This window comes from Lasioglossum baleicum, chromosome 4 (genome assembly GCF_051020765.1).
Source record: "Lasioglossum baleicum chromosome 4, iyLasBale1, whole genome shotgun sequence".
NCBI classification, from domain to species: Eukaryota; Metazoa; Arthropoda; class Insecta; order Hymenoptera; family Halictidae; genus Lasioglossum; species Lasioglossum baleicum.
This window is the reverse complement of record NC_134932.1, coordinates 11,559,306-11,573,132: the sequence shown is the minus strand read 5'-3', so window position 1 is coordinate 11,573,132 and position 13,827 is coordinate 11,559,306. Positions and strand designations below refer to the sequence as shown.

Here is a 13,827-nt window from a genome sequence, read left to right as displayed (position 1 = left end):
AAATTTACATGACGTAGCCCTTTCCCACAGTGTATTGGACTCGGTACAATGTGAAAAAATTTTCGAATTGTCGGAATTCAAATCGTATTAATAAAACATTATCGTTTTTTATTTATTAATGGGAGTCACTGTAAATTTAAATGTGTAAAAATGTTCAAACCGTCGGTATTCAAATCGTATTAATAAAACATTATAATTTTTTAATTAATGGGAGTAACTGTAAATTTAAATGGGAAATAATTCCTCTCTTAAATGCTTGTAATCTTTGGTTGTTCGAAATTACACCCACGGTCTTCTAATATTCAATCAGACTGCTCTCTGCCATCCTACAGGTCTTCTGTCCAGCAACTCACCGCGCGCATTCGTTCACCGACTTGGAAGAAGTACAGGGAATTATGGCAGCGGGACCGAGTCGGACTGCGGGCGGTCCTGTCGCCTTCTGGACGATCGTATTTGTCCAGGAACGGCGCGTGGCGGTGATTATCAATCACGTCAGTCGACCTACTGTTTGTTTGCGCGTTCGCAGTTCCCGCAATACCAATCAGGCCCGCCATTCGCGTGGCCAAATCGCTCGACGGTATCATTTGGGTGGTCTGCCAGACGAGACCAGCGAGGTGTTAAAGTATATTATTAGAGATCGGGGCGAATAGAGCACGTGCACGTGATGGCACGCCGGTTTTCGCGTCAAGGCGCCTCTCTAACCTTTCCTGCTGATCCGTCGCTGCACGGAATGGCCGGGCGCGCGATGAATAACGATTAGATGATCCATCGCGCATCATGCCGCCTTGTCCCGCATCGAAACGACGGATTTAAGCGGTGACCAATTTCTGATCGGCATATTACTCTCGTCTGCCTCGCCAACTTCTTTTGGACACTGGACTCGGAAACAACGCCATACCTCCATAGCTTCATTCGACGCAATGGATTTCGTTCAACCGTGATTTATTCTATGCATTAGCGTTTTCATAGGAAATGAGTTTACACATATTCCTCTTACGTCAACTGTACTGGTTTAAACGTCATTCCGTAAATGTTATTCCTGTTTGAATATACGTTCAACGCATTTTTCCTTGTTACATGTTTATCTAATGTAAATATTGTATTCGGTCGACTTGTAGATGCTCCGTTTATAGTAATACATCATTTTTATTTATCAGCGAAACGGCAATTATCTGTCGTCGGGTGCAAAGTTTTGTTGCCGCTTAACAAAGTAGCTCGAGTATAATGAGCCATTATGATGATAAATACAATCTTGCTTGCAGAATATTTATCTTCTTTAATTTCAGTGTTTTTATTCAAATGCGGCTGGCACTTATACTTAGATTTATAGCGTTCACAATAAACAGTCCCATAAATTTCAATAAACGAATGATCGACAGAGGAAACATACGCTGATGTACTGCCCTAAACAAATCGACAATGTCAACGAAAAACAAGGTAGTCCCGACAGTGTTAAAAGACCGAACGACGACGGGCCGTGTGATTTTTCCGTTTCCAGGTTCGTCTGGCTCCACAGGGTGTGCAACGTCGCAGTAGATGCCGTCGTTGGCTAGCGTAAACGCTATCGGCTACGGCGGGGTCCGGCGATCGGTTGACTATAAAATGAGATGATAAATGATAGGCCTGGGTAGAGTGTACGAGTCGGGTTCGACAGGTAGTAATACTCCTCATGGATGCTGTAACTCATGGGAGCCGGGATCGAGGAGGAAATTGTGACGTGACGACGAAAAAGGATTGCAGGAACCGAGCGTAGAACCGAGCGAAAGCAAAACGACCGGGGTGCAAGGAGAGTCGGAGGAGAACACGATGAAGGAGACTCGAAGAGAGATAGAGAGAGTACAAGAACGAGAAGACTAAGAAGAGGAGAAGAAGTCGTGAGAGAAGCACGGAGAAGGAGAATCGGCGAGGGAGGGGGCTGAAGAGAAAAAGAAGTATCAGCGACGACCAATTAGCCCACATAACCGTTTTTACGAGCGCTACGATACACGTAACATGGAAAAGGCGAAGATTTAATCGCGCCACGAACCGGGATGCCGGTTCGTGTCCGTTTTCTCACGCATCACGAACTTCCACCGAAACTGCACAATGAGAGGCGAGTTGCGCTCGCCCCGGCCACCACGATAAACCGTAGGAATAATCTTAATTAGTGGTTCGCGCCGCGTTAGGCCATCCCTCGCAGAAAAAACTGCACGCCGATCGCCGTGCACTCGGATTTCATTTACCCTCCTCAGCGCAGTCTTACGCTGTTCCTGTTTACATTCTAGGGTTCGCGGAACGTGTTTAGCGTGCTGAACGTTTCCATACACACGGACACGTACATAGAGTAAGAGAGCAAAGTGCGGGGCAAATTGCGAGGAGAAGAAACAAACCGTTTTACACGCAGCCGTTTGTAATCCGCGTGGTAGGTGATGGAGACGCTAATTTCCCTCGGTTTTTACACCACCCCGTCGCAGGAGAAGAAAAAAGGACACGCTCCGCGAAACAGATTTGCGGAAATTCGAGCGGAAATCATCAGATATTCATTGCCTAAGTGCCTGGACGGCTATCTCGCATCTACCGCGAACAATTATTTATGAATATTTTCCCGCTCGTTTCCCAGCCAACCGCGGATGCCTGGGGACGCTCTTTAAGGAATGTGGCCGCTGGAAACAATTCGCTAACTGTTCACAAGCTAACACAAAAACCGACATCCTGCCTAGGTTCTTCAGACGTTCGCTGGATGCTTAACCCTCAACCACTTCAAAACGGACTTCGTAGACGCAATAACTCAATTAACCAGCTGCACTTCAGAGTTGTACTTCAGGATTCCGGAATAGGAGACCAAGTTATGTCACGTGAACATTGTCTTTCACTATCGGGCGACTGTACGAGCAGGTGTGAGTAGTGCGAAGCCCCTATCATAATACAAATGAAACACCATTGGTACAATCAATGTGTTAAACGGGTATAAATAAACATTATTAACACCCCGGTGTGCTCGGTTATCCTCGAAGATCCTATAAATACGAACCGATCCAGCTCTACAAAAATTGTTTCTAATTACTTCGACTTCTACCTAACACTTCTCGAAGCTTTCAGGAACAATTCAACGAGATCTATAATTGCCGATCACGGTGCAAAGAGGTACGCGCACGTGCACGTACGCGCTCTCAAAGTATAATTCGCTTAGGAATGCCGGGTAAGAAATCGAATTTCAGCCGCAGAAAACTGTTCGGTTTTCCAGGGCCGGGATCGGGCAGGAAACCCGGCGAGGAGTTCAACCGGTTTGCCGGTTGAACACGCGGTTCGGTATCCTCTCTCTCTCTTTCTCCCTCTTCTAGGATCGAGCGCCGTGGTCCAACGCAGTGGTCCTTGCAATCGCGTTGCGCTGCGCGCTGCTCCGCCGATCGCCGGTCAGATAAACGTGACACCGGCGTTGTAGCTGTTGCGCGCGGCTTTAACGCTCGGCCACGAAGCGCGGATTCTGTTGCTGAACATTTCGCGCATCGCCTCCAGATCCGCATCATTGCCGCGCAAGAGGTGTTTTATCGCGGCCGCGGCATCGAAAAATCGCGATCCGACAACCAGCTTATCGGACGCCGCCTTGCGCCGATCTCGCAACAGTTATTGAAAAATCTCTGCCCTCTTCGCGACCGATCACTGTCGCGGATGATGAGCTCCCGCGTCGGAATGCACTGTCCAAATTTATTTTGGCAATTCTTGGAATTTGTTAGCTATTCGTTTTGAGATGGTATTGCTTCCATTTGTTGTCACTAGACTGCGGACTTTCTGCGTCTATGACAATAATGTATCCTTTCTGAGAACTATCTGCTGCAATGCCTGCAAGCGGAATTGTGAAGTTTCATAACAGAATTCCACTCATAATGTCAAGACGAACGACTATTGTAATCTTCGATAATCTCTCTTATTCTAGAAATCGAGGTCCTGGCAGAGTTCAAGATCGCCAACTTCGAAAACTGGAAAGAAGTTGAGGCGAGACTGCACAGGTGAGATTAGGCAGGTTTCCGGCAGGTGCCAAACCTGCGAGGCCCGATCCCCGGGAGCCATTTTCTTCTCTCGCGAGGTGAAAAGCGTTTACGCGTGTACGAAGGCAATCACGATCAAGGAGCGATAAGTCGGATGAGTCACGGTCGGACCCGCGTCGAGTGAATAAACCCACCGAGAAGTAGAAATTATTTTTAATGTTTCCACTCGCCGGTTGCGGAGATTCGCATCTTCGCTGCGTGCCGCGGCTTATCCGCCGGCCATCGCTGAGAATTCTCGCGGCTAAGGGACACGGAATTTCTCTAATTTCCAAGGACCCCGTGCCTCGCCACACACCGACCAGCTTGACCCTTCATCGTTCATGTGACTCCCTTCCATTCGGAAACAAATTCGACACGGCAAAAATTGGCAGGACTAAAACTAACTCGTTCAAAATGTATAAGTACGTTCCAAGGTCGTTGCAAGGTCAAATAAAATCCTGACGTGCTTTCTTTGAGAACGTACTTATTACTCTTGTCTGAAAGCAATTTTTCTTAATTCCATTTGTCGAACGTGATGATTTAGTGGGAATCTCGGCGGCGCAAGCGATAAATAATTTTATTTATTGGCAAGGAGTAACGTTTCTTCGACATTTTCCATCGGGTGGGTCGGTTGAGCCGGTCCTCCGCGTAACGGCCCGAGGCCGAGGCAGTTCTAAGGTTAAGGGGGGCCAGTTTCGGGGGCAGGGGCACGGAAGACGAAGACGCATGACTTATACGCCTATTTCAGTTAATAATCCCGTTACGCCCGGCTCAGCCTTGCCTCGCGGCGGATAATGGACGCTGCCTCGAAGCTCGAGCCCGAGTCGAGAGGCCGAGGCGAACCTCTCCGACGAGGGCGTAAAAGGGGAGAGCTTGGAAGGCCGCCTCGTCATCCGTCAACTGTCAGACGTCCGACCAATCCTGCACAGTACAACCAAGAATCAAGCAACCACCCACGGGGCCCCCAGGGCAAATTACGTCTAGCCTCCCACCAACCCCTCCTTCTTCTTCGACCTCCCCTCGAACCCCCTGTCCGGTCGCTAGACTGCCTACAGTGAAAGATTGCGGCTGAGAGCTGACCTCTTGCCAAATGCTCGCACATTTTTTTACGCTAGAAGCGAGTCCAACCTGCTTCTCGGACTGGCCTAACCCCCACACGATTGCCTGGGCTAGAAACAGCCTAACGCTTCCCCTTTGGATGGCGAAGTTTAGAGGATGACTTCAGAACAAAGGATCTTGGAGAATCGAATGTGTTAACTCTAATTCTGGTGTCATTGTTTCAAGATCCAAGTACTTGTTTACAAGCTGTCTTTGAATCTTAAAATATGAGACAAGGTTTATTGATGAATCTATTGAAACAGTACATTAGACTTCGAACGATTTATGAAGTGCCAAAGACTGACTCGATTAGTTGAAGATAACATGAACATCGATCTATCGAATCAACGTCGACATCCATCAAACCATTGCTCCAACAATATGACCAAGAGGAGACTGTCAATATTTATGGACGTCGGTCTACCAGCTAGCGTATCTCGGTTAGGACCTTCGAAAGTGTGACAAGTATAATTCCGAAGGTCCGTCCTGGCACGGCGTTTCTTAAGAAAACTGTAGCAGAAGCGACGGTTTACTGAAATGAGCGAATTCAGAGAGGCTCTCGGTGATTTACGGCCGGCCATTACGAACCTAGAGAACCGTCCGAACGCGCGGCGCACGATACTAAAAAATCAGGGTCAAGAAGTGCACGGAGTTCACCCGGGTACGGCTGGCTCGATGCCTGACGGATAGAAATGGCGTTTCACGTTGGCACGACAGAAATGCGTATTGCTTGATATAGTGGCGGCCACGGTGAAACCGTCGGGAATGGATTTAACTAGGAAAAACCGTCGGCCGCGCATTCCTCGGCTCCCGCGTACCTTCCGTGGCTCGGCTCCGGCCTCTTCGTCCACCGAATTCTCGCGATCTATTTCGAGATAAGCATTCTGGATGTTCGGCGAGCCTCGGAACCGCTCCGGGGCCCCCCAGTCGGAACGTCTTTAAGAGCTTGCTCTGTCCCTTTGCTCCATTTCTCGAAGCCACCGATCCTATCAACCGAGCAAATTGTAACGAACTTTTTTGCCGGCGAGACCCTCCTCGCTGCCAGGGACCCCGAAAAACCGACGAAAACGCGGCGATCGCTCGTACCTGCCGTCCTGGAGACGCTGCTAGACTGTGGAGTATCCACCGACACTAGTTTCAACTTCAAACTCATCATTTTCTGGCGACACTTCCAACTTGGGCACACCGGTTACGTAAAACTGAAGCTGGCAGGTCTTCGTCACTATTAAAGTCGCATGAACCGTACCACATAATCGTTAGAATCCCATTAACAATATCAAACTTCAAAGTATCCATTAGCATCAACGATGAGCAAATTGATGAACACACTGAATGGTCACTCGAGGTGTTCAATTGAAGGACTGGTACTGATTGGGGATGTTCACTTCAGATGTTGAATTGCGAGACTGGCACAGCTTGGGTACTTGGTTGTTCACTGAAGCTGTTCGATGGAAAGACTGGTGCCGATTGGGTTACTTGTTAGGAGACTGAGAGTGAGGACCGGGGACTAGGGAACCAACCGATCGAGCTGAGGTAACGGATCGAGACGCGCAGAAACACTGCCAGGATTATGAAGTGCGATGTTGATACGATGGCAGGCAGCGCCGGTGAAGGAGGAAGGAGCGCGAAACACGGGAACGCACCCACACCGGCCGCCGGATGCCGAGAAAACGCACGGACACACCTATGCCGGCGTTGAATCGTCAGCGAGCGCGCCCACCTTGTTTTCGAGGATCACGGGCAAAAGGGTAAAGGACCTTGTAATTACAGAGTCATACTGGTACCCCTATATAGAGCACACACGTGCCGAGACGAGGAATCGAACGGCCTGTTTTTCCATTTGCGAAGAATAGATGGTTCTTCGTGTTCGGTTGATCAGTCTTATCGGCGATACGGTATACTAACGAGCCTGGCGAAGCTGTGCCATTAAATGATCGCGAGGAATTAATAAGCATCTGGCTGGCGAGTAATTTGAACGACAAGGTGCAAGTTTGCAACTTCTCGGTGGGATACGATAATTCTTTGTTATCGTAGAATAACTTACCAATATCAAGCAACCGAACAAGTCTGTGGCCAGGGCTTAAACTGTTATGTTAAACTATAAAAGTGTGGACAGCTTATACTGTTGATACCAGATAGACACTGTGGGCCAAGCTCGACTACCTGAAGGGAATGTCGAGGAAACGAAGATCAAAGGTAGAAACGAGTCCACTTCGGATCCCGCGTCTACTCTATCATTTCTCCCTATTGGAACGCACACGAGCCAGGAGGATCGACGCCGACAGCTATTATTGTTTGTCGGCCGGGCTGATCGATGCTGACCATTTCTCGATTTCGGGACCACGGTGGCCACGGTTTTATCCGTAATTGCCGGAGAGAAGAAAGCTTTCAGGCGACCTCCGAAGACGGGGCCGAAAGCTACGGTGTGCGCCACTGCTCGCGTTGAAGGAGCCGCGGCTAATACTTGGGGACGCGGACGTAACATAATGTATTGCCCCGGGTACGAGCGTGTTACCATTGTAACACGTTCCGACGCGGTGCGTGATATAGTGCGTCGTGACGTCCAGTGCTGGACGTCGTGTGCGTCGATCTTACGTCGAGATTACAGTCGAATTTTCCGTGTAATTTTCGCCGGAAGACGTTCCGTTGCGAACATGTGCGGAAGGACTATTTTTGTCTTAGTCGCACTGCTATTTGCAATAACCGTTCCCGTCCAGATATTTATTTTCTGCGTTCTTCGACGTGCGAGTCGCTGTCGGAATAAACAATTTGAATATGACGGTCAGGACTTGAAATTTTAAACATGGCTGTTAAAAACATTAAATTTTAAATGTGATTGTGTCCTACACTGCGGATCTTTATGCATTTACGAAAAAAATTGGTTGGGTGAAATATAAGACAGTAAAAGATTTAAAAAATTCAAGAACGTTGTAATATTGCTTTTAATGTAACAAAATCGTTAAGGGATGAAATCAATTCTTATGTTATTCTTGCTTCCCACAATTAATGTCTAGTAATCACTCGTGTAATCTAAGCGTTTCAGTTCGTCATTGTATCTACTATTACTGATCCTTGAACGTCATTCCCCATGATTCATCCCTTACTGCTCCTTGGACGAAAACAAGCCCCACCTTACAGGACCAGAAAACCTATATCTTCTACTGAATTCAGTTCCTCGCGAGCATTCTTATTCTCATTCTCATTCGCTTCTGTACAGTTTTAACCGAGTCTTGTCTATACGACTAACATCTTTCTTGTCTGTAGTTTGTAATTCGTTCAGAAATTGTACCTAATAAAACAAATTAAGTATGCGGAATACAACAGAGACTTGAAATATATGTGTCAGCTAACGAAGGAAATCAGCCGGCGGCGATAACTGAATAATAAATGCGCAAGTTTCCCGGGCAGTTAGGCTCGCCTCTAATTTAATAGAACGCATCGTAGTAATGAGGAGCTTGTTTGAGAAAATGACTACTTATTACCGAGCAGTACTGTGTACCTCGAATCTGTTTCCGCGTGAGAGGGTCGAGCCGAACGGTTCGAATGTAAATTCAGCGACGCCTTCGCAAACGAGCTACTGATTACAGCGTATTAGACCACAAACACGAAATAATCCATTACGCGTAATGCAATGGTGCGTCGCGAGACTGCTTATTATTGGCAGTGATTCCTGCCACACAGTCGAGGCACAAAAGACAGCGAGAGCGGATCGTTCTTGCCTCTCTACCCGACAAATCAAACTACTCGCCGTTCGCTCGCTCGCAGAGCACCGAGAGTCAGGACTCGGAGGCCGTCGCCGACATTCGACGGAGGCCCCAAGTAATACATACTTGGATTGCGAGCGGTAATATATCGCTACGGAAATTGCAGTGTGTTGGTACAATGTTGCACTATCACACCCCACGCCATCCGGGGTCGCGTGTAACAAACGGCGCGATCTTGTGAACTAGAAACCCGGCCCCGGTTTGCTCTTGGCGCGGAATAGAGAATACGCTCCGGGTCAAGCGAGAGTGGAACCGATTTTCTAGCGATCTCTTGGCTGCTTACTTTTACAGCCGGCTGTAAAGAATGACCGGCGGGCCCGCGTGACACTCGGAAATTGTCGTTACGCGCAAACCAACATCTAGACCGAACCTCAAGGTTAACATGCGAGCTGTTGGGAACATGTAACGGTTGACATTTGTAATTTTAGACGAGGTTGCGCTTGGACATTTCGACCGTCAACGGTTGAAAATTCATATGTACAACCTTCCGCACAATGTGGAATTTGAAGTACGACCTTCGGTATTTGAAATTTGTAACGTGTGACCGAATAGATATGTACTTTTAAACGTGATCCTTCGAATTTGCAATTTTAAACGTGATCATTAAGAGTTGACACAGAAAAGCGTGAATACGATAAGTTAGGTGTAAAGTTCGAATACCTCCGGCAAAAGATAATATTTGTAATCGCGAAAATTCGAAACCTGCAACAGTTATCGGTCGAGATAAAATGTATCGGATCTGGTCGTTAGAGTTTGAACTTTCGAGTGTGCACGTCAGAAGTTTAAATTTTAAATGCGTCCGATAGCATTTTAAATTAGACGCGCAATCCCAAGACTGTTCCCGTTTGATATTTCCAGCGCAACCGTTGGAATTCAAAGTTTCGCGCATGTTCTTCAAGCTGTCGGAATGCGCAATTGTCGCGGCATTATGATATAAGGGTTTCCGCAAAATGGTTCCGTACGGTCGCGAAATGGCTGTATCAAAGCTCGAGTGCTAAACGCTTCTGATGGTTTTCGAAGGGAGGTTGTTCGTGTCATCTACGATTCCCGAGCCGCAAACTGTGTTCACCCGGTAGGAGGGGGCATTTGGGAACGGATACTACCCGATGGATCGTCCATGCGGACATCGGGCGTGCAAAATCAAGCAACTTTTCCGCGGGTTTCATAGTGGCGGATCACGACACGGAAATATTTAGCCTTCGCCGGTGTTCGACGTTTTGGTCTGGCAAGCCAGAAGCCAATCGATGTTTATGGATTTCCATCCACACGTGCACGTGTCCCCTCTTCCGCCCCACCGACCCCCAAACCCCATCCCCTGGGTCCCTCACACGAAATCGCGTAGTCGGTAGCGGCAATTACGAATTGCGTGATTTGTGGCCGTAACTCGCGGCGACGGCGGCGTCGTGACGCTCCCAGGTTACCTGCAGGTGGCCGGCACGAAGTTCCCTTCGTGGCGGCGGCGCTACGTTTCTGAATGACGGAATATTACGTCCAACCGTACCGCGGGCTTTTTCATGGAAATTACTGTCACGTATGTCAATACCGCGAATTCATCAAATCCCATCACGATAGCCCGACCCCTATGCTCCTCGAAACGGTTCACCGAGTATTCGCTACAATCGTAAATGACGATGGATGATGATTCAGAGCATTGCGAACCATGTCCTCGAAGGTCTTTAGCTAGGAACTTAAATATTTCCTTCTGCGATCAACTCTGAGTTGATTTACGGGATTTTTTCCTTGTACCTTAGCGTTCTAGGGTCAAAAAGCCCGCTGGCTATTTCATAACAGGAGGATTTATCATTTGTACCTATAATTGTAAAAGTGGTCTAAATAAAAATTTTAAAAAATGAGTTTATCAGTTATTTCGCGTCACATTATCTAGGTAGTGCACCAGCCAAGTTCTCGCACTACCTCCTTTTACACGAAACAACTTAGCCGTTTTTTAGAAGCTTATAACTCGGCACTGGAGGCAGATGGAGAGATGTAATTTCGTACACTTGTTAAATGTTATCATATCTTAATATTGACAAAACATTAATGTTAGTAGTAGTAGGTTCATTACGTAGACATTAGTAGGTTCCGAGATATAGGACCTCAAAAATTGCTAAATTTGTCACTGACTGACTGACTGACAGATCATTAAAACCTTTTGGGTACTTCCACATTGACCTACAAGCTTCGATATGGCCACCATAACAAAAGAGTTACATGGAGGGCTAAATTATTGAAACTTGGCCGTTACTTTTTAAACCAATGGCCATAAAAGGTGTTAGGTAGCGGCCAAGTTTGAATAATTCAGCCCTCCATGTAACTCTTTAAAAATTAAATAGCGTTTATTCAAACTAATTTTTACAAACGCTTTTTTCAGTACTGTAAGAGGTATTTCTAAGCTAACGAACTTGGTCGTATTTTGTTTGATCTCGCAACTTTTTAAGGCCATAGGAACTTGGCTCCTGTTTACAGGATGTTTTTGTTGGGATTGAAATATCTCGAAACAAGAAATACGTATATGACTTAGACCACCTTCATAATTATGAACACATTTATCAATCAATATCTCCGGGCGTTACCACTCGAAGGAATTGTACAAACAGTGTCTGGAAGCGTGTGAAACTTGTAGCGTGACAGGGAACGAGTAAACAGGGCCGAGGAAAACATCCCCTGCAACGTGGTCGCACGAGCATTCACCATCGATCGAGACGGTATAGCGTTCGTCAGTTTGACGCAAAGGAGTTTCGACAAATCGTAACATCGGAACGTTTCTCCTTCACCCTGTGCCGCAATGAAGCGGTGCTCCATGCACCACGGATATCGGGAAAGAGATTTTGGATGAAATCCAAGGGGCGGCTGAGACAGCTTCTTCTTCGATCCACCTGTCGGCGAAAACACCGATTCGAACGGCGACCGGTGAACAGTTATAAGGGGGCCACAAACGTTTCGTATACCGAGGCGCGCGCACACGTGGCTGGTTTAGAAAGTCACGAACCGGCACTCGCGAGCCGACGCTCGATTTATTCGACGCCGCCGAACTCGCTCGGCCGCTAATTGAAGAGCGGACAAATTAACACGGCGAATGGATCGTCGCAATTTATAATGTCGCGGCTGTTGCCCGGCCGAACGCTATATCGTGGGGCGAACATGCTGGTTATCGCGATCGAAAAATGGCGGACCTCGAACTTGACCGTTACCGTTCAAAGTTTGATGCCGACCGATCACGTTTGAATTTTTAATCCGACCACTCCAATTTTATTCAGCGTGGCCGTTTAAAGAGAATGTGGCGATTGAACCTCAAAGTCTCGGACTATTCAAATTTCAACGTGGCGATTGAGATTTGTTTGAACACGAGCGCGAAGATTTGAAATTCTAGAAGACAGAGTCGCTTAAAATTGAACATTTTTACAGACTGAATTTTATAATCTCGATGCTTGAAATAGAAGTGTGATCTTTCACAGAGCAGAAATATTATTACAGAAAATAAAGAATGTCTAAAAATCAGAGTATATGCATTTAGAGAACCAACATGTCCACGCCGACGAATAGGAGGTAAAGAAAATGGCCAGTAGAAATGATTCCAGACAATGGAATCGACGATTAGAAAGATGGTGTCGTGGTTGGGAGGACTAGACAGCGGCCATACGAATGTGCGAAGTTAATGCGAGCCGTGGTAACAAATACAGACGATGATTATCGAGGTCGACTTGAAGGGGAGACAATAATTATAATGATTATATTGGAGTTGGAAGGTAGGCGGCCGCCGGGAAATAAATTACGGGTTTGCTTGCTGCGTGCAGTCCACATAGCGGCATAGGCGCGTTCGATAGATCCGTATCAGAGCATTCTGTTCGATAGAGAGCGCCACCGCAGCTGCTGGCTTCCGCAATTTTTTATCGGCATTAATACGATCGTGGGCCACGGCACGCTCGAGTTTCACTCCGCCGTGTATAAATATGTTTTGCGCGATGCTAATTACTTTACGACGTCGCGGGATCAATTTCTGTTCTGGCGACCCTATAAAACGCTACTCTCTCTCGCTCAAGGCCTCGATACCGTCCAACTTACAAAATAAACTTCAAACTTTCATTCCTTAACTTAAATGGTCACGCGATGCCAGAAAATTAATATAGTAGAACGATCAACAATTATGCAAAATACAAATTGTTCCCCCTTCCTCTAATTATTTCAATAAGCTGAGGACAATATATAAATACTTTTAAATTTTAATTCATTTTTCTACAATTTTAAATGTGATAAAGCATAACCCTTTGGACTCGAAGCAATTTTAATTCCGAAATCAAGATGTATTCTTCACCCTCGACGATTTTTATTCCATATTTGAATTTCTAGCAATTTTTAGAATACAGAAGAATTTAATCATTTAAAAAATGTTGCAAATAATGATATGGCAATTTTTACTGGCGCCTCGGAGTCACCATTCGAGTGCTAAGGGTTACAATAGAAGATCACCGACTAGCGAATCACGAGAACCTAAAAATCGCATGAATCACCTCGCAGTCCCTGAATCGGCGAGATAAATCAGCTTGGCCGAAAGAAGCTCGTAGAAATGGAATCGCTTACTCTTCCGGAGAGGAAGTGTAACGCTTCTCCAGCCGCTTCCGACCGGTAAATATTACGAGAGGAAGCAAAGGTGACCGGGTATTACTTAAACCAAGGGGCCATAGTGGGAAGAAGAGGCTGGCAGAGGAACGAGGTGAAAAGGGAGAGGGGGCCGGGTAGCGTCGAGTAGGAAGATAACCAGTTGTGCGAATCGAAAAGAGCAGCGAGGGCTTGTAAACCGGAGAACGGAGACACGAGAGGGAAGCCGAGAACCTGGTGAGCCGAAGAAGAAGAAGAAGAAGAAGAAGAAGCAGAAGACAGGAGTCTTGCGGGTCCGCGATATCGTTCGAGTGCGCGAGGTCCCGCGACAATCGTATAATTAGGTGTCCTGGCGGACGCTACAC

At 46.9% G+C, this 13,827-nt stretch overlaps 1 protein-coding gene across 6 annotated transcripts in view; it reads right to left on the bottom strand.

Moving 5' to 3' along the window:
• The window catches only part of Antp (homeotic protein antennapedia), a 176,875-nt gene that overhangs the window by 86,550 nt on the left and 76,498 nt on the right, over positions 1 to 13,827 (bottom strand). Inside the window, exon 1 of one of the 6 annotated variants that reach the window (XM_076422355.1) lies at positions 6,189 to 10,150. The exons of the other annotated variants lie outside the window; for them this stretch is intronic. The gene's annotated coding sequence lies outside the window, so the exon portion shown is untranslated. Of the gene's footprint in view, positions 1 to 6,188; positions 10,151 to 13,827 lie in introns of those variants that run through there. 6 annotated transcript variants of the gene reach the window in all.